A 21,427-nucleotide genomic window follows, 5' to 3' on the forward strand; every position below is an offset into this window, starting at 1 on the left:
CTGGGAGGGCTTGACCTCGGAAAGTTTCTGGGCTGAATGGAGACTTCTTGTTTCTGCAGCCTGGTTCTCTCACTTTGGGCAAGAAATTTCATTTATGGCTAATCCAGATTCTACCTTATGTTATCTGTGGTTCCTTTTCCAGAAATAGTAAACAAAAAACTTGAAACTCTAGACTCTTCTACTCAGGGTCCTTCCCGTTCCAACCTCTACAGTCACAGAATTTATTTCTTCAGATGTGGGAACATTTCTCCTTTTGCAGCAGCCGTCTTTGTTGTTGGAAGAGAATTCTTGCACAAGCCTTCATAGTTGGTGTCTTTCAAGGAACTGGTCCATTTCATCTAAGCCATTGAATTGATCAGCATAAAGTTGTTTGTAATATTCCTTTATTCTTTTAGTATCTTTAATATTTGGGATTGCTATGTACACTTGATAAACTGACCCCTGTATCAGTATGAAATAGTCTTCTTTATCCCTGAGGATATTCTTTTCTTTGAAATCTACTTTGTCACATGTTAATATCACCATGCTAGCTTTATGTAAATTAGCCTTAGCACGGCATGGTATATCTTTTTTCTATCCTTTTACCTTTAACCTATTTATGTCCTTTATATTTGAAGGGCTTTTTATGTAAGCAGCACAGACTTTGGGTCTTGCTTTTTATCCAATATGACAATATCTGCCTTTTCATTGAGGTGTTTAGACAATTTACATTTAATGTGATATTGATATGGTTCAGTTTAAGTCTACCATCTTGCTATTTGTCCCATCCATTCTTTATTCTCCCATTTTGCCCATTTTAGATTAATTGAAGAGTTTTTATGATTCCTTTTTATCCCCTTATAAAGCTTGTTAGCTATAATTCCTTTCTTTGTTATTTTAGTGGTTGCCTTAGGGTTTCTATTATACATCTTTAAGTCATCACAGTCTACCTTCAAGTGATATTATACAGTAGTATGCTTCCATTTCTCCACTCCCACCTTTATGCTTTCTTGAACATTTCCTGTATTTTGGGTCTGCTGGTGAAAATTCTTTCAGCTTTTGTTTTCTGAAAAAAAAAAAAGGCTTTGTTTTACCTAAATTTTTGGAAGATAGTGTAGTTGGGTATAGAATTTCAGGTTGACAGCTTTTATGTTTTTGTAATTTAAATATGCTGCTACACCATATCCCCACTTGCATTCTTTCTGATGAGAAATTTGTTGTCTTCTTATCTTTGCTCCTCTGTATATAAAATGCCATTGTTTTCTGGCCACTTTTAAGATTTTCCTCTCCATCACTGGCTTCGAGCAATTTGATGATGATGTGACTCAGGGTAGATTTCTTTAAATAATATCCTCATGATTAAGGCTCATTCAGCTTTTTGGGTCTTTGATTTTATAGTTTTCACATCAGATTTGGAAAATTTTTTGACTATTATTTCCATTTTTGTCAAATACTTTTATATCTTCCACGTCTTTGCTTAACTTTTTGAACATATGGAATATAATTAGGATAACTTTTAAAATTTCTTTATCTGCTGATTCTAAAGCCTGCATCAGGTCTATTTCAGTTTATTGATTTTTCTCTTCCTTGTAGGTCCTATTTGTTTCTTCGCCTGCCTGGTCTTTGATTGGATGCCAGATATTGTGAATTTCCTCTTGTCGGGTGCTGGGGGCTTTTATGTTCTTGTAAATATTCTTTTTTTTTTTTTTTTTAATTTTTTGTTTATTGCAGTAACATTGGTTTATGACATTGTAAAAATTTCAGGTGTACATCATTGTACTTCTATTTCTGCATAGATTACATCATGTTCACCACCAAAACACTAATTACAACCCATCACAACACACATGTACTGAATTATCCCTTTCACCCTCCTCCCTCCCCGCTCTGGTAACCACCAATCCAATCTCTGTCCCTATGTGTTTGTTTATTGTTGTTATTATCTACTACTTAATGAAGGAAATCATACGGTATTTGACCTTCTCCCTCTGACTTATTTCACTTTGCATTATACCCTCAATGTCCATCCATGTTGTCACAAATGGCTGGATTTCATTGTTTCTTATTGTTCCTGTAAATATTCTTGAGCTTTGTTCTGGAATGCAATTAAGTTTCTTGAAAACATTTTGATCCTCTTGAGACTTGCTTTTGGTGGGACCAGAGCCTCGTTTAATCCAAGGTGCTTTTTCTCCATTGCTGAGGCAGGTGCTAGTATCCTCCTCAGGGCCCCATGAGGTTTTCCAGTATGGCTGGCTGGAACAGTCCCTATTCCCAGATGTGTGAGTGCTGGCCACTGTCCCTCTAACCATTCAGGCGATTCTTCTCCTGGTCTTGGGTAGTTTTCCTCGCATACATCTGCTGATCAGAGATCAGCTTAATACTCCAGGGTGAACCTCTGCAGACCTTCAGGGTTCTCTCCTCCCTGGTACAATGCCCTGCAAAATATAGCTGCATTGGTCTCCCCCAACTCTCAACTGTATCTTCTCAACTCGTGGGTCTGCTGGGCCCCAGCTGGGCCCCAGCTGGGCCCCCCTCTCTGTGCTGAGGCCTGAAGCTTGAGGCAGTGAACCAGCCCGTCATGGGGTCACTTCGTTTCCTCACACCCCATGGGGAGCTGTGTCCTTCACTGCCTGATTCCAGCGTCTGGAAAGCCATCGTTTCCTCTACTTGGTCTGGTTTCTGTCTGTGTTTGTTTCAGGTAGAAGGAAGTGGCAAGGTCTTTCATTGTGTTTCAGCTCTCTCCATCCTCACTAGATCTGTCTTTCTCATCTTAACACCCCAGTGCCTGAAACAGGGCCTGGCACTCAGTGGGTTCTGAATACATGTTGATTGCATGAAGAAATGAATCCATGCTGGAGCAACAAAGCAAGTAGCAGGCATTTTTCACAAGCATAAGAAGTGCAACCACTATTTTGTGCACTTATTTGTATATGAGTTTGTTTCTTCTCCATGATGCTCTTGAGGCCAAGGAGCCTGTTGAATTTATCATTATAACACTCTCAGGACTTAACAACTTTGTCTGGCATGGTTTAGGCTTTTAATAAATATTTGTTCGATGAATAAACGAGCAGGAGGCATTTACATGTGTGTATAAACAAATCTGGGTTGAGATATGAATATGTCAACTCTTTCTTTAAGCCCAGCAGCTCTGTGTCTCTATTCTCTGCCCCAGCTCTGCGCCTGACGATGCCAGCCAGCAGCTGACCTGACGAAAGGGGGAGTTGAAGGGGGCAGCGGTCCACTGCAGCATTCACTTTCATATGTGATGTCTTAGTATTTTCAAGGATTTCAGATTATTTTGTGGTGGAAAGAGGAAGGACAGAGAGAGTTAAAGCAGAAATGTTAGCTGCCATTGAAAATGAATCACAAGTAGAATGGTAACAAAAATCAATTGGAAAACAGAATGAGTCTTCATGAATGCAAAACCCAGGTCAGGGCCTGGCAGGTAGGAGCTGCTCACGACTTCATCTTGATTCAATAATTAATCAGTCACTGCGGGCACCACCTTTTAGAAGGACCTCTCACCTTAAGGATGTTCTTTTATGCAGATGTGGCAGAAGGATACATGACGAGGCTGATGGCAGGGGCTTCAAAGCAGCTTGCATCAAGGAGACGGTGCTGGCCTCAAAGGGGGGGTTATAACATATTAACAGGACACAGGACACATTCCCAACCAGAGAAGTGGCTGTGCCATTCACTTAGGGGATGGTGGGCTGAGACACAGGACGCAACCCCTCTGACTAGACAAAAGCAGAGGCCACAAAGACAGGAGAGTAGAATGGTTGGAGAAGGAACTTTTCAATTTTTCTCCCCTTTCAGACTAATTTTGCCTGTCTGCAATCTGTAACAGGATGGGTTCACCAGCACAGCATTTCAAATGTAGCCTGTAGGTAACACTGGAATGAAACCAGGCTCCCAGCAGCACGGAGAGCCAGGAGGCCCTTGGAGCCTGGCCACCCAGCCTGCCCGCCTCTGAGGTTTCGAAACCTATCACCCATGAGCCTGCCAGCCTGGGGTGCGCAACGTTTGATTTTTAAACCCTGGGAGCTTCCTCACCTAGATTACTTTGCCGTGTAATCAATACCTGACCCTAAAATATTTTATAGCTAGTTTTACTGTTAAATGGATTCTAACTATTTGGTGATTAGAAGCTATTCTATTTTTGAGTAGTCTCAGTTCTTCAGCTGCCTCCATATGTGTTCTCAGTCACCTGAAGAAGCTGTGGGAGGCACTGAGCCCCCAGAGAGGCAGCCTGCAAGACTCCAGGAAAGAACAAACCCAAACCTGGCTCCACGTGCAGGGACAAAATCCGCTGTGTGCATCGCCCTCTGGTGGTCACGCAGCAGATGAAATGCTTCAAGGCAAGTTACAAGGAGACTACAGTTTCTGCACAACAGAAACATGTTCTCCGTTAGGAAAAGCATTGCTGATCATTCCTTTTTACATGTTCTGTGCACACAGAACTGTAGGCAAGTGAGATGTTACATCAGGATTATTCTCCTCTGCCATAAGGAAATAGCATGAACATTAGATTTTTTTTTTTAAACTTTAGAACTATAGATTTTCATTTTGGAAGTCCAAAATCACAGGATGTCCAAGCTAGAAGAAATGTCTGAGATGATCTTATTCAAATCCCCCTCTTGTAAAAATTGGGGAGATTCAAGTCCAGAGAGGTGAGTGACTTACCTAAGGTCACACAGCAAACTGCTGACTGTTTCCAGAGCAGAGCCCTAGGTACACGACTTGTCGAGTGCTGGAAGAGGCTCTAGAAATCAGACAGCTCAGTCCCTTCATTTGACACAGCAGGAACCGGGAGAGCAGCGAGGTGCAGAGACTAGGGCCATGCAGGAGCCCTGATAGTGGGCTCTGGAGCTGCCTCAGCCCTGAGTGATCCCGTGGGCAGGTGGGTCACTTCTCCCATCTGTGTCCAGTCCTCTTCCTGAGCTTGGACCATCTCTTCCCCCAGCCTAGCAGAGGGCCCTTGTGCCAGGACCAGACAAGAGAGGCTCGTGGGAGGGGTGACTGGACAAATGAGGCCCCGGCTGGGATTTGGGAAGAGCAGGGCCAGGATGAAGGACGCAGGACGCTGGTCTTGCTTGGATCTGTTTTCTCGCAGCTTCTCTGGCCACTTCTATCTCATCTGATGGGGCCAGTGGTAGCTGCTCTGCAGCCTCATGATGCAGTTCATGAATTTTAGTGTTTTTTTTTTTTAGTTTAGTGTAAAAATAAAAACGTTATTTCTTTTCTTAAATTGTTGTAAAATATACATAACAAAATTTGCCGTCTTAACCATTTTTAAGTGTGTAGTTCAGTGGCATTAATTATATTCATATTGTTGTACAACCATCACCATCATCCATCTCCAGAACTTCATCTTCCCAAACTGAAACTCTGTCCCCATTAAACTCCCCACCTCCCTCCCCCAGCCCCCGGCACCCACACTTCTACTTTCTGTCTCTATGAATCTGACTACTCTAGGGACCTCACATAAGTGGAATCATACAGTATTTGTCTTTCTGTGACTGACTTATTTCCCTTAGCATAATGTCCTCAAGATTCATTCTTGTTGTAGCACATGTCAGAATTTCCTTCCTTTTTAAGGGTGAATAATATTCCATTGTGTGGATGGACCGCATATTTATCCATTCATCTGTGGCTGGACTCGTGAGTTTTCTGTACAGTTCATGTGGTTTTGAAGTCTGGCAGTGAAGGCTGCCATCACACCCTCTGAGGGACAGTGACCTCACAGTGAGGGGGAAGTAATGCAATCACGTCACTCTCTGAGAGTGGACGTGTGTCCCTTCGGAGCCAGGCGTCCAGGAGGCCCTCACTCGTGGTCACAGGCATCTTGGGCAACCTGGCTTCCCTCCTGCCTGCCGAGGAGCTCTCCTGACCGGGGCACAGCTCAGGCTGCAGCCCGGGATCAGATGCTGTTTGAAATTTGTAATTGGATTCAGAAAGATCCACAATCTGAAATGTCCTTTCAGCTGATCTGAAAACACGGAAAGCTTGTTGGTAGCCACAAAGGTCGTTCTCAAATGAGCAATTACCAAATGCAGCAGACAGAAATAGCATTAGAGGGAGTGCAGGTGATAATGATTTTGTTACCGCAAAGTTCAATGCGGGAGTCAGCGTCGAGAAAATACAGCAAGTCCCTCACGGTGTTATGGGTCTCAGCCCACTCCCTCTCCACATATTTGCAATTCTCTTCAAAACAGAAGCTGTCCATAACTCGTGCTTTCTCTTACCTCTCACTTCACTTCACGTTCTCCCTGAATGTAAATGCCATGGCGAGGAGGGGATCTTACAAATCTCCCCTATTAACATTTGCTTTCTATTCATGTCTGCAGCCATCCTTCTGTAGAATCCCCGCTGATACTGAAGAAGTGCTGTTTCCTGCGGCAGCATGCATGCAAGCCAGGCTGCTTCCCCCAAATCACAATTGCAACAGGAGGCCGAATTAAACAGCACACCCCCCTCGCTGCAACTCTTTCACATTTCTTGTTTAGCGAACTTCCTTTTTAAAATCCTGCAACAGGATCACCATTTTCTATTCAAACAGGATTACTGTTTCCTTCCAGATCATTAAAAGATCAGGGAGCTATAGGTAAAGGTAGCTTTTTCTTTGATTTCACTGAACACCCTTTGTGCAAACAGCAGCAGAAGCCCAGGAAGACCTGCACTGGCTGGGAGCGCTGGCGGATGAGCACGGAGGCCGCCGGCCCCAGGCCTTCCGGGACAGGAGCCCCGGGGTCCTCCATCCTGGGGCTGCAGGCACCGGGCAGTCTCAGGTCTCCAAAACCCAACGAGCAAATCATTAGGGGTTCCCTAAAGTTCAGTCAAGCTCCCTGAATAGCAAATAAGTGCAATGAGAAAAAGTTAACGTAAAGTTCAGTAAAACCCTCAACGATGAGTGATGAAGCTATTATTCTCTCTTTATGAACTCCAGCAAATTGCTCGGAAAATGAAAGTGCGGTGAAAGAAATATTTCCATTGGGAACGAGGAATGCCCTACGTGAAACGGTCCCTTGGACATCTTCTGGAGGAAGAAGCTGTTTCTGTGACTTTAAAGTTTTGAATATATTTTAAGCGATAGCTTGGTTAATTATGACAGGATATTTTAAACAAACCTCCAATTTTTCCACCTAAGTGATCTTCCACTTAAGTCTTTTAAAAACTAATTTTTTAAACTGAAAACGTGTTCTCATAGCAATTTCTTAATTTCTAATAAACTTCATATAGACCATTTGATACTTAATAGAATTCTTTTTTAAATTACTTTTTCATTTTCACTTATTTGAGCTCTTAGAAAGCCGCAGGTTGCTAAATTAAAACTTAAATGAATTTCTTCTTTATAACAGTTAAGTATGTACCAAGGCCTTACCAAATTTGATTTAAGTGGCAAATCTATTTAATTAAAATAAAAAGTAATTTAAAATTATACAGGAAAATATACCATTTAAATCACACAGCTTTCTTTTTTGCTGTAGCTGGGTAAGGTTTGAATCTTCTAAACTCTTGAACTATTAAAATGAAGCAAAACCTCTGAGTAAAACATTGGCGAATCTAATGTCAACTTAGGTATAATTTTATTTTCATTAGTTTGCCTTTTTTCTTTAATCTCTGGCTTTATTGAAGATTCACTTCACTCTTCATATTTTGGTAGAAATATTGATAGTTCTGAGTGTATTTTCCTGAAAGGGTTTCCTCAGAGGAAAAAGATGGTTTTAAATTCTATCTTCCTGTTTTCAAGGCAGTGTTTCTGACACAGCACAGTGATATTTTTGATAAAAATGTCTATACCGAGCCTCTGGGTTTTCCTAAATTTGTCTAGATAAAAGAGAAGGACAAAAATGTTTTCCATCTGTAATTTTTTAATGTTATAAAACATTAAAATAACCTGCATTAAATTAGCACTGGAAATAGTATTCTCTGTCTCCAAACATTTTTAGAATTGAGAATTGTTTCTCTTCTCTACTTCTGGAGCGCTTATCATTCTTTTACAATGTCTATGCCTGTATTTACACATGGACACAAACACATTGCAAAGCAGAACACTTTTCTAAAATACATTCCCACAGCATTTAATGAATGTGTTTGGTCCATCAAAGTGTTGTATAATAGAGACTTTATTAAAAAATCTGCTTGGAATTATTGATTCTTTACTAAGCCTTGTCATAGGAAGTATATCTTACAATAAGAAAACAATATAACAGGAGTGGAAAGTTTACTGAAGCTGATTTGGTGCAATATTCCAATTGACGTTCACTTTTTAGAGGTCAAATGCAAATTCAACCACATCCAGCCCAAGTTCTGCATTTAAGTAGTCCTGTTTGTTTGGAGAAGAATTGATTGTCCCTTTGTCCAGGCACGAGTAAGCCAGCTCTCCCTGCTCGGACTCATGTGCATTATTCTATCTTTGCAATTTCCTGGAGCTGTCTTCTTGAAGCAGGCTATATAGTCTTTTATTTTATCATGCAAGTGCTCCCAACAGATTTATGGCAGTGGAGGCACCTGCAGGGAACCCCCCTTCTCATACACATCTGAAAACCCTGCCACGGTGTCTCTATCTTTAAGGGAAAACAAGTTTGTGCACTTTTTCTGGATTCATTACAGGAGTTGACTGCCCGGGTTAGATCCTGCTTGTAAAACTCTGCAGGTGTGTGGATTGTCATCCAGTCCAGCCAGAGAAACCGATGCCAAGGTTTCAATGCAATTAGCAGCGTTTCCTTTCACTCTTTTAATCAGTTGCTAACACCTCACTGTTTAATGTCACGGCGAGCACAGTTACAAACGATGTCGGGCGGACTCCTGAAATAATAAAAAAATCTCTGCTAAGTAACAACATAAAATCCATCATTATTCAATACAGAAGAATTTTGTTTCATTGTAACAAAACATCAGCTCTATTCCTGATGCTTTATTTTGATTGTGGAAATTCCTTTTTTGACAAAGCCATTTCTCTGCACAGAGAAACATTGTATCTTTTGTTTATTTTCATCAAAGTAGGGAATGATCTTTTCCTCGAGAGCAATTAGCCCTAGCCCTGTTTCAGAAAACGGTTGAACACAGAGGCTTAAAGAAGAGAATATTCCTTCAAAAATTACTAACCATTAAGCCGTAAAGACAACTTAGAGGTTATTTTCCTCTAGCAAATAACCATAATCTCCTTGAAATCTAGTTCTTTATGTAATTAAAGTTACTTATTTATTTGAGGATTTAAATGTACTTTAACATTTTAAATGGCCTTAGTGTCTGTGTAAAAGTCAGCATTTGGAGCCCGTGTTGGGTTCAACTACACATGTAATTTTACCACTGCTCTGTAATGCATGTTGTTGTTCCTGTAATAATAGTTTAAAATGCTCGAGTGCCCAGGGAAAGAATCAGCAAGTCGTGCTATACCCGGGCTGGGGCTCTTACTATCCTGTACTTCTCAGAGACTCCCAAATGAGTCTCCAAGCTTGATTTCTTACAGCAAGGCAGAGAGAGTCTCGGAGCGTGTTTATTGATACAAAATGTTCAAGACTGACAGACAGGCCTTTTGGTATGATCAAGCGACTTTCTGTGCAAATCTTGTGGAATGTGGCATTCCAGACTTTAAAGGGAAGGGGAGATCGCCATGGTAACGGCACAGGGGGCTGGAGATGGGGATCCCCTTGGGAGCTCAAAGGCCAGCAGAATTTTAAGCATTTGCAACTTAAAAAAGAAGAAGAGGAAAACTCCATAACTCTGCCAACTATGTCTACAGAAATGGAATACGATTAGAGGTTCCTCAGAAAGATCCAAATAAACAGCTGAAGCCTGCACGATATGCACTGGAAAGGATAGTCGGCTAAAAAAAGTACAGGTCCTGGCCTTTTCCATTGAAGAGGGTGATGCTGTTGCTGCCTAATGTCCGAGAAGGAGCAGAGTTCGAGAAAGAGGCCGGTGACCGGCCAAGTAGTGTCCCTGGCTGGGGTCTGCCCTGCCTGTCTGCTCCTCACCACCCAGGTTCTCGTGTCCCCCAGCTGGAAAAGCCAGGGTAATCCAAAGGTGGGCTGGAGACCCCGCCGGCTGAGGTCCCTGGCAGCCTGGCTGAGCACACGGCTCAGAGACCCACAGAGCCCGGCCCAAGGCAGCCAGCACTTGGTTCGTGGCTCCCAACACTGGCAAGTCTGCATATGTAGAAACAGCTTCCATTAGCACAGAAACCTCCTAGGATCGAAAATAATAAACATAAGTGAGTGGAGTATACAAATGACTGTAAACGAATGTGATTTGTGGTTGTAGCATGTGCGAGAGGAAAAAAAGATAACAGATTTGTAAATAGGGCTAATTCAAACACACTAGGAGCGGAACCTTATTATAGTGCTCTCCTCCCTCCAAAAAAAAACCATTCTGAAGGTGTAAAGCAGGAGTCCACGGTAGCTGGTCAACGGAGTCGGCACAGGCGGGCATCGGAGGGCCCATGTGGTCTCGGATGCCCTCGCCCTGAGGCAGGAGCCCAACAACCGGCCTGGCGCTTCTGCAGGGCTCACAGCCGGAGGCCGAAGGATAGATGGCAGTGGAGGCAAAATGCACAGAAGGCCTCAGGGAAACCACAAGCCAGCGGTGAGCCCAGGCATGGCCCAGCTCCCCGACCTCTTGTTCCAGCTTTGTTAACATGTGAGGGAAGTGAGGGCTCGGCGGTGAGTTCTCAGGATAACGAAGTCAGAAAAGTGATGCCGTTCTGGATATTTGCAGGTGGGTTGGTGCAGCCCTGCCTCCTGGTATGGTGGTGAGCCTGGCGTGCACAGGCCACCCCCCAGGCATGACTACCACCATCTTTATCTCACAATGCCTCTGATAGGCACGGGCTTCAACAATTTGGAACAAAAATATTTCCGGTAGAGATGACGAGCGGAGATTCAGGGGTCCAGCCATCCCAGCCTCTTGGAGGAAGGCAGGGCAGGGGAAGGCTCTGGTGTCCCCGGCAGGGCCTGGCTTGATGCAAGGATTTCCCACCTAGCTGGTGACCTTGGGTGCCTCATTTTGCCTCTCAGAGCCTTTATTTTCCTGTCTGCAAAGTGGGTCTAATAATACCTTTGCCACCTCCAGGGGCAAGCAGTCAAAGAGAAGAACAAATCAGGCCCCAACGGAGTGAGGGGGAACAGAGGTGGGAGACAGGGGATGTCCTGCCTATTTCTGTTGTGACTCACCTATACAGTGAGGAATGTGACCTTCGTTCTTTTCCTGATTGTAAAAATGACCTTTAGTGGTTATGAAAGTACTTAAGGAAGTACAGAAAAGTGTGAAGGAGAAAATAAAGATAATTCCTGACTCAGTAAGAACCAGAGAGAACATTTGGTTATCTCTCCCCTTCCTTCCTGTTCCCTCTGACACTTGCAAATGGGCTCATGATATATAGCCCTTTTTTTATTGTGATAAAATATACATAACATTTTACATTTTTATTGCGATAAAATACACATAACAAATATACATACCGTTTTAACCATTTTAAGTGTATAGTTGAGTGGCATTAAGTTCATTTACATTGTTCTGCAACCATCACCACCATCATCTCCAGAAGTGTTTTAGTACCCAAGACTGAAACTCTGTCCCCATTAAACACTAGCTCCTCATTCCTCCTCTCGCCTCAGCCCCTACAGCCATCATTCTACTTTCTGTCTCTATGATTTAAGATTACTCTAAGTACCTCATATAAGTGGAATCAAACAGCATTTGTCTTTTTGTGACTCCCTTATTTCACTTAACACAATCTTTTCAAGGTTTATCCATGTTGTAGTATGTGTCAGAATTTCCTTCCTTTTTAAGACTGAATAATATTTCGTTGTATGAATGGACCACATTCTGTTTATTCATTCATCTCTCAATGGACATTTGTGCAGCTTCCACCTCTTGGCTATTGTGAATAATGCTGCTATGAACGTGGGGGTACACATGTCTGTTTAAAGCCCTGTTTTAAATTCTTTGGTGTATACCTGTACGTGGGATTGCTGGATCATATGGGAATTCTATGTTTAATTTTTTGAAGAACTGCCATATTGTTTTCTACAGCAGCTGCACCATTTTACATTCCCACCAGCAATGCACAAGAGTTCCAATTTCTCCCCTTCTTCTTCGTACTTTTGTGTGTGTTTTTTTCTTAATAGCCATCCTACCAGGTGTGAGGTGGTATCTCATTGTGGTTTTGCTTTGCATCTTCCTAATGATTAGTGATGTTGAGTATCATTTCATGTACTTATTGGACATTTGTATATCTTCTTTGGAGAAACATCTATTTAAGTCCACTAAGCCCATTTTTTTAGGTTGGATTGTTTGTTTTTTTGTTGTTTGATGAACACAGATTTATAAAGGGTTCTTCTCACTTTATATATGGGGAATATCTTTCCTTGTAGATAAACGAACTTCTACATTCATGGTTTCCAGCCTGTTTTTCTGCCTCCCCCCCGACCCCATGCCCTCACTCTTGAAACAGTGGGCCATGTAGTGGTTAAAGACACAGACCTTGGCTCAGACCCCACTCCACCCCTTACCAGCTTTGAATTCCTGAATTTTCTCACTGTAGAACGGAGATTCAGTAATGCTCACTGCATACGCTGTGTGGGTGAAACGAGCAAATCTATGTAAAACACTCAGAACCCCACTGGGAACACAAGAAACACTGTGGCAGAGTTAGCTATGCTGTTTGTTGTTTGTTTGTTGTTGTTGCTGTTCCTCATTCTGTGCACTGAGTCTCCATTCTAGTCAAAGACAAACCAGAATCTTGGGGAGAAGCGGGGGCTTCTGGATGTGCTGAAGGATGAGCACCTCTGACACCTAACTTAATAGCTGACATATGCTGGTGGCAACATGTGCCCAGAGCTGCCTATGCTTATTCTATCAACTCCTCTCACCCTTACACCACTCCCTATAGGTGGGCAACATTGTCTTCTCCCTCTGTGGCTTGGAAAAGTGACACCTTCGAAAGATCACGTCACTTATCCAAAGTCACTCGGCTGCGGGGGGCATGGTGAGGATGCAAACTAAGAGCCAACTGATATCAGAGCCATATCCTCAACCAGCCCTGCAGGGATAATAGTTTGCCCTGACCTTGAACTGCTCTGTGTGATGTACCAGAATTTGTCTTGATTGTGGTGGTGGTTACACAACTGTATACATTTGTCAAAAGTAAAAAGGATGCATTTTAATGAATGCAAACTGTGCCTTCCTAAAATAGGTTACACAATTTCCCTGCATGTGCATGAACATTTTTGTTTTGTTTTAGTTTGAAGGCATTTTAGTGACATTTATCGTGCTGTTCACTGTAAGAGACTCTCACCTTGCAGATGTGGAAACAATAGCATTTACCCGATCAGCATCACCTTTCCTGGGAAGGTGTGAGCCTGCTGGGGAGGCCACGTGCTGCTGCCAGAGATTATAGGCCGTGCTTTCCTGGGTCAAATGAGCCAAGTCTGCAAGTCTGACTTGGAGTTAGCACCTGCCAAGGAGCTCGGAGGCTGCAACCTCCTGCCCACCTTAATTCTGAGCACTGTCACTGAGCCCAGAGGTTTGAGTCTCTTCTAGCTTTAAATTCTACCCTTCTTTGAGGATAAAAAAATTGTCATCTGACTCTGGCTCAGTTTGAACAACCTCAACCTGAGAGGTCTCTGGTGCCACAGTTGTGTTTTGGAAGCATTTGTAATTACATTTTTCTTTATGGGGAGGATGTCTGCAGAGAAGAGTCGCACGTGTGATCACGCATGTGTGTTGGAGAGAGACAGAAACAAGGTGGCGGAGAGCTCTCCTGGTGGCCCTGCCGTCCTCTCTGAGAGGCTTCACTCGGACATCCACACCGCCCGGCTCTGCCAGTGCAGTGGGTGGACAGCTGGTCACTGCGCCCACCCACATCGTGGCATCCTGGGCCCCTTGCCTCCAGCCCCATGCCTGCTGGCCCCCTCTGCATCTTCTGCCCTCCCTCTTGGTCCCTGCAACCACTCTTGGTCTGCCCTAGCCCTGCTCTGTGCCGGCTGCACACCAAGCCCTTCCCGGTCCTCTCTCATCATGCTGTAACCTTTCTCCCAGCACCTTGTCTCTCTGAGCACAACTCCCACCTGCTCTGCTGTTCTGGAAAGGGACTTTCAGCTCAGCCTGGGTGGGCATTTCAGACGTGGGACTGTGAAATGCACCTTGGCAGGAGACAGAATACTTGAGTGGCTTTTGAAGGCAATTTTGTTGAATTAGTGTTGCTGGCATTAAAGACACACGCGCGCGCACACACACACACACACACACACACACTCTTTCTGCTATCCTCATGTTTTGAGCAAATTCCACATAAATGTGATGGAGGGTAACTGTAAGTATCTCTTTACATATTAAATATTTTAAAACTAAATCTCACTTTCTAATGAACCACTGGCTATGTCTCCTTGATTCAAAAAATCAGTTAGGAATTTTGGAAGGTGATGGAGTTGTTTTGTATCTTGATCGTGCTGGTGGTTACACAGCTGTATACATTTGTCAAAACTAAAAAGGACAAATTTTTACTGAATGTAAGCCATGCCTTGATAAAAAACAGAAAAACAATAGGTTACAGAATGAAGTCAGTGGATTCGACAGATATATGAGCCACGTGACACCAAACAGCCCATTCGTGAACTTTTTAAATTTAATTCACTGAGTCAGTGGTTATTCCGGAAACTTGCAAAGAACCAATTCTGAATATAAACCAGGTTGTGGAGCACACTCTTGTTGTCTTTTTAGGTCTCCTCTCTTTGCTAGGAGTCACACTGCCTTCCTCCGGGGACCTCACTCTCCTAGACACGGAATTGTGGTCTAGAGCGGGCTGACCAGCAGAGAGCTTACCCTCAGGCCATGAGAGCTGCCTCAGGACCCAGCAAAGGCAATCAGGATGCTTCCCCAGGGGGAGGGAGGGGCTGGTCTTCTGGGAGGATGCAGGCACAGCTGTGAGCCGGCAAATCGCTAGTGGCCGGTGCCAGGTGAAGGAAGACGAGGCGCAGGTGAGGGAGATGGAGCTCGTGGACAGGGGAACAGTGACAAGAGGAAGAACGTATCGACAGTGCCCCGCCCTGTTTCTGCCTGGGTCCTCCCGCAGCACCTCAGATCCCATCCAAAGCATAGATCTGCTCCACGGCACCGGTCCTCAGTGGTCGGGCAGCCCCCGACCTTCTCCGGAGCAGGATGTCCTAAGTAACGAGCCGGTCTTCTCTGTTTGGAAACAGTATTGACTGTTTAAAGTGTCTTTTCCAGCTTGGCCTTAAAAAAACGCACACAAGCTGTACAATTATCCGTGCACTTTAATCCAGCAATTTCCTTCCAAAACATTACCCTAAGGAAATAATTATGAATCTGTGCAAATATTTAGCTGGAAGGATGTTCATTACAGCTTTGTTTATAATAGTAAAAATAGAGAAATAACCTGAACATAAAATAACAGGAGTGGAAGTGAGCCATGGCACACCCATACAGCGGAATGCCATGCAGCCTCGGGATGGCGTTGGAGGAGAAGAGTTGATGAAAGGGAAAGATGTTAACAGCATGGTTTTGAATTTACCAAGAAAGCTTTGAAAGAGCATGATCACCTTTCCGTTGCATGGATGTGATGCCCAGGGAGAGGCAGGGGAGAATGTCCTCTGAGATGCCAACAACGAGCACTCTGCAAGTGGGACCCTCAAGGAGGCTGTTTGTTTTTTTTTTAAAAAAACTTACATTTCCTATTTTTTTCACATTGAACATGTATTGCTTTTGTATTAAATAGAAATATCAAATTTATAATTAAAGAGAAATAAATCAAAATAATAGCCATCATTCCCTTTTCTAAAAATCTCATCGCACAGAGGAGGAAATCAAGGCCAAACAGGATGGAGAAGCTTGCTGGAGGGTTGACTGTGGGGCCATTGAAGCGCCGCTGGGCTCCTCCCGGGACACAAGCTGCAGAGCAGCTTGCAAGGAGAAGATGATGGCAGCTACCCTGTGGCTCCGTGCCCTGTGCTCCCTGGAGACAGGGTCCCAGCCGGGTCCTCAAGATGACACTTTTGCTTTCGAGTCCCATTAAGAGAAGAAGGACCTGGATCAGGCTGGTAGAATGGCAGGCATACAAATTTGATTACTGTCAATAGCTGTTAAGATCACCCTAGTCTGTAAATACACTGTCTTCACTGCTTCTAAGTATACAGTTCAGCGGCGATGTTTTGTAGTTTTCAATGTACTCGTCTTTTGTCTCCTTGGTTAAATTTATTAGTAGGTATTTTATTCCTTTTCATGCGACTGTGAATGGAATTGTTTTCTTAATATCCTTTTCCGATTGTTCACTGTTAGTGTATAGAAATGCACCTGATTTTTGTGTGCTGATTTTGTACTCTGAAACTTTCCTGAATTAGTTTATTAGTCCTAACAGTTTTTTTTGTAGAGTCTTTAGGAAGAGGGAGGTGGGCAAGGGCAGATGAGCATCAATAGAGAGAAGCAGCTCAGAGAGAGGGAAATTCATGGAGGTCCGTGCAGGCAACTCTAAGAACTAAAAGATGGCTCAAAGGGCAGGAAAGAAGTGCTGCACACCATCTACTGGTTACCAGGTGTTTGAGATAGCCTCACAGTTTTCTTTGGGGTCATGGATTGTCCCTGCAGTCCTTTGGGCTCTGCAGTGGCAGTGCAGGTGTAACAGGGAGGGTACGCTGGAGCAAGGAGGAACTTCTACCAACTATGGTGCAAAAGAAGGTGGACTGAGAAACGAGCATGATAAGCAAAGTGTGCTTGCTCTCGGAAGAGAGTAGGTGAGATGACATAAGAGGATGGAAAAGCCATTCCATCCCCACTGTCCACCGCTCACTCCTAGCTCTGGGTCTGCACCAACCGTGTGGAAGTGGAGCCTCAGGAAGGATGGGAAGGTGACAAGACAATGGCCAGCTGCTGAGTACAGGGGAAGAGACAGCATTGAAGCTGCCAGTCCCACAGTCTACACCAGAGGCAGCCAAAACTGACTTTACCTGCAGAAAACTGAACTTGTGGTGAAGATAAACTTTTGAAACATTATCACAAAATTCAGTTAAAAATAAAAAAAAATTATGAGAGAAAATGATAGACAAAGAGGATAGAGAAATAAGATCCAACCCATGATATAAAAAAAGAGAAGACAGAAGGCAAGTCAAAGTTATAATCGAAGAAAACTTTTCTGAGCTGTTTGAAAATTCCTGAGTATGCAAGTCGGGAGGATTCATCAACTCATTACTCAGAATGCTGTTCACATTTGAGTCAACATTTTGAAGAAAAGAGAAAGAAAGAGAGCCGAAGAGTAGATGACAGAAAAGTGAACGTGAAACTTAGAATTGATCACACCGTGTTTCTAGATAGGAGGACTAAATATCATAAAAATATAAATTCCTCCTAAATTAATTCAAATTCAGATTCCTGCAGGATTTCTCTAACTTCACAAAAATAGGTGCATGTGGGAGAAGTCGTGTGAAAACAGCTTCCACAAATAAGGGAAAGGAAGGAAAAGAATGGGAAGAGAAGGGAGACGATGAGCCCTGCCAGATATTACAGCAATTTCAATCCACAATAATGAAATGGATTTCCGGTCATTACAAAGGACCCAGCAGTCATGAGATTTATCTGTGCCTGCTCCAAACACTTAGAACTGCTGATTTAAACTTAAAATATTGAGCCAAGATAAGAAGCAAGAAAGGCAAATCTCCAGTTCCCAGAAATAAAGAGGAAAATCCTAGCAAACGCAGTGAGCAGAAGGGGCAGCTGCAGTGGGGGCTGGAGTTTTCACAGCAGTGGAGACTACAAGGGACCATGATCACATAGAATCTGGAATTGCTCTTCTTACTTGAGTCTAGGAGATGAGCAGAGGGAAAGTTCTCCTCCATGCATGAACAGAGAGCAGAGAAATCTCTGTGCTCTGGTCCCAGGTCATGGCCTGGAAGAAAAATTCCTTAACATAGCTGTGAAATGAGAAGGAACTCACCCTGTGCTGTGTACAAGTGGGACGCCCCAACGCCCACTTCGGCTCTTGGGGGTGGAAATACTGTGCAGAACAACAAGCTCACAGCCCGGAATTCACTCTGGGTAAGGCCAGTGTTCATTGAGATGGATCACAGAACCCACTCCCCTACAGGAGAATTCTCACCCAGAGAACTAGAGTTAATGGAATAATCCGAATGACACTCTAAACAAAAATACTTTAAATATTCAAAGAGCCAAAGTAAGAGAAAGAATCCTTAAAACAAGAATAGGCAATTATGAAACAAAAATAAGCAAATTTGAAAAATAATCAAGTAGAAGCCCTAGGTTAGTGAATTTTTTTTAAAGCTTCAATTATAGACGTGATGTAGCTGAAGAGAGAAATAGTCAACCAGAAAAAAGTCTGAAACCTCATCAGCATGCAGCACAGAGAGATGAAGAAAAATAAGTGGAAATACAAAGAGAAATAAGAGACGTGGAGAATAAAACAAGAAGCTTAAATATCCACTTAATAGGAGTTCTGGAAAGAGAATGGTGAGACTTGGGAATAGGCCATGTTTGTAGAGATAATGCCTGAAATTTTTCCAGAATTGAAGGAAGGCATGAGTGCTATGATTTAAAAATATCCTCAAGTCCTGGACAGGATAAATAAAAACAAATTCACATGAAGACAGAGCATAGCAGACTGCCAAATACCAAGGATAAGGAAAAAAATCTTAAAATCTTCCAGGGATAAGAAGGCAGGCACACAATGAAGGAGAAACAGAGAGGCAGGTGTGTGAATCTCATTGGTAGACCAGACGTCAGAACACAGCGAGCTACTATCAATAACATTGGTCGATACTGATTGAGGATAGACAGACTAAATGGACAGAATGGATAACCCAGAAAGAGAAAAGAGAAGTGTGGATTTGACAAAGGAGGCATCACAAAGCAGCGAAGACTGGGAGAATTCGTCAATAAATGGTGTTCCTATAATTAGTTAGCTATTTGGAAAAACACACAGTATATCTGCCTCATACAGCCACCACCGTTAAGATTAAAGTGTTACTTTTAAACATAATTTTATAAAATGTGGTATGAGTGCATTAAAAGTGTGTTTAACATTGCTGATGGTCAAAGAAATGCAGATCAGAGTAATAAGTTATCATAAGCAGAGATTTTTTTAAATGTTAATGTCCAGTGCTTGGTGGGGTGGGGAGTGTCTAGGTGATTCTCCTAGATTCTGGCAGGAGTGGGGTTACAAACCGAGAGAACACGTTTGGAAAGTGATTTGGAAGTATGCATCAAAAACGATCACATGTCCATTGTCTTTGACCCAGTAACGCCACGCTGAATCTACTTTAAATAATCAAAAACGGAGACAGTGATTTACGCATGAAGATGTTCATGACTACCTCATTTATAGTAATGAAATCTGAAAATAACTGCGATGTCCATCATCAGGGATATGTCTTCAAATAAATAATGGAAAAATAAGAGATGAAATATTATACAATCAGTGTAAACTGTTTCCCAAGAGTTTTTACGAACAGAAAACGTACGTGGGACACTGTTGAGCACAAAAAAGCAAGTGATGTTACTGCATATAAAAAACGAACACTACACTGTTTTAACGAGCACACAGCTGCACAATATTCTTGGTGGTAGTCGCTGAGTGGTAAATTATGGAAGCCTTCTATTCTCCTCTTCATGCTTTTCTGTGTTTTCCAAGTTTTCCATCATAAGTGTGACTGCTTTATAAGCACAACAAAATAATGAATGTTAAAAAATATTAAAGCCCTTGATAGAAAAAGAATCCTTTGATTTGAAGTTGCTCTGTGGTTTCAAGAATGGCAGGAAGTGTTGTCCCAGGTTCCTGTGTTGCTGGGTGTCAGAAACTTTTCTCTGGGGAGAAAGGATGCCATGTGGAGCAGTTGTGAGTGAGTGAGTTTGAGGACAGTCTTTGTTCTGGGACAAGCCATTTAGTGAGAAGGTTCTAGAATGTTAAGTGCCCTTATTCCTTAGCTCTCTGCCCTTGAGCTATACTGCCTGTCACCTTCTCTCCTTTCCACGGAGGACTCAGCCTCAACTCAAAGAATTGAGGCTGCCAAGAGGGAGACCAATTAGTACAAAGTAAATATTTCTCCACCGGGAAAATGGATGGAGGCCACCAGAGCACTCCTCTGAAGGCAGAAAACACCGGGTTCCGTACACCCTGGGCCAGCCACAACCAGAGATGAAAGAGACAAGAGAACGTCCCACAACCTCCTGGGCCGGGGCCGGCGGGGCAATTAGACCTCAACATTTATTTATGGAGCTAATTTTTCGTGTATTGCTCCCATTTCCGTCTGCAGATAAAAAGCAGAGATAATCGGCTTGGCGCTCGAAGTGGATGCTTCAGGAGCCCCGTGTGGGGAGGGCTGTAAGCAGGAGGGTTCTGTAGTGCCTGGTTCTGAATCAGGGTCAAGGAATTCCAGTCCCCCACGGGCTGCAGTAGCTCCCTTCTCGCCACTGTGTCTTGCTCCATCCGATCTGTGGAGGGGGTATTTATAGGATTTCCACCATTTATGGGAGCCTCTTCCAAAAGGAAAAATAAGGCAGAAGTGATGTATTTTCCTACTAAAAGCTTATGGCTGCCATCATTTTCTCTCATTACCCTCAATACATCGCCACTGCAGCATCAAAGCCCTCCTCAACCTTTGCCCCACCACATTTTGATTCACCAGCTATTTTCCTGAATTTGATCTCAGAGATTATTAATAATTAATAATGGGAAACCTACTGTCCCAACTGCTAGCAATCTCTCCAGCAAATATGAGTTTCTTCAGGAGTGTTCTTCGGGCTTTCCATCGTATCCCTGCACTGAACAGACAGGCTTCCAGATCACGTTTGGGGACAATGGGGAGTTTAAAAATTTATAGCGATTTGCTCTCACAAAATTTCTTCATCTGTCTTTGGACCTGCCTTTAGTGGCCTTAGGGTAGAAATTAAAAATAAAAAAAAACCTCATACCTTAAAAACCAGTGGGGTGGTAGCTGATGAAACAAGTAATTGTAAAATTAAAGTATTTTTGAGCTAATTGAAAAGAGAATGGTCTGTTTCTTTCCCCTCAGAAATTACTACTGCCTCTTTAAACCTGAAATTAAAATACCAGAGAGAGAAAAAGGTTACTAATGTGTTTTGAGATTTAAAGTTAACTTTGCTATTTTAAGAATCTAGAAGTGCTTTTCCTGCTCAGACAATCATCTATCAGCATCCTCTAGAAGTTTTTGAAAGTCTCTTCATACCAATTGTACTGCCATTTTCAGTTAAAACATATTTAGAGAAACGTGAAATGATTAGTTAATTCAAACATACTCTATTAATCAGTGCCACAGAGAGGACTTTAATACTGATGAAAACATGCCTTGTGGGATAAACAGACACATTCTCTGCTGCATCTCTCAGGGGGTGGGATCAGATCCAATAACTTGAGAAAATAAATATGACAATTCTCCTACAAACCTTAAAAGTTAGTGTT

This window comes from Diceros bicornis, chromosome 37, assembly GCF_020826845.1.
Source record: "Diceros bicornis minor isolate mBicDic1 chromosome 37, mDicBic1.mat.cur, whole genome shotgun sequence".
NCBI lineage: Eukaryota > Metazoa > Chordata > Mammalia > Perissodactyla > Rhinocerotidae > Diceros > Diceros bicornis.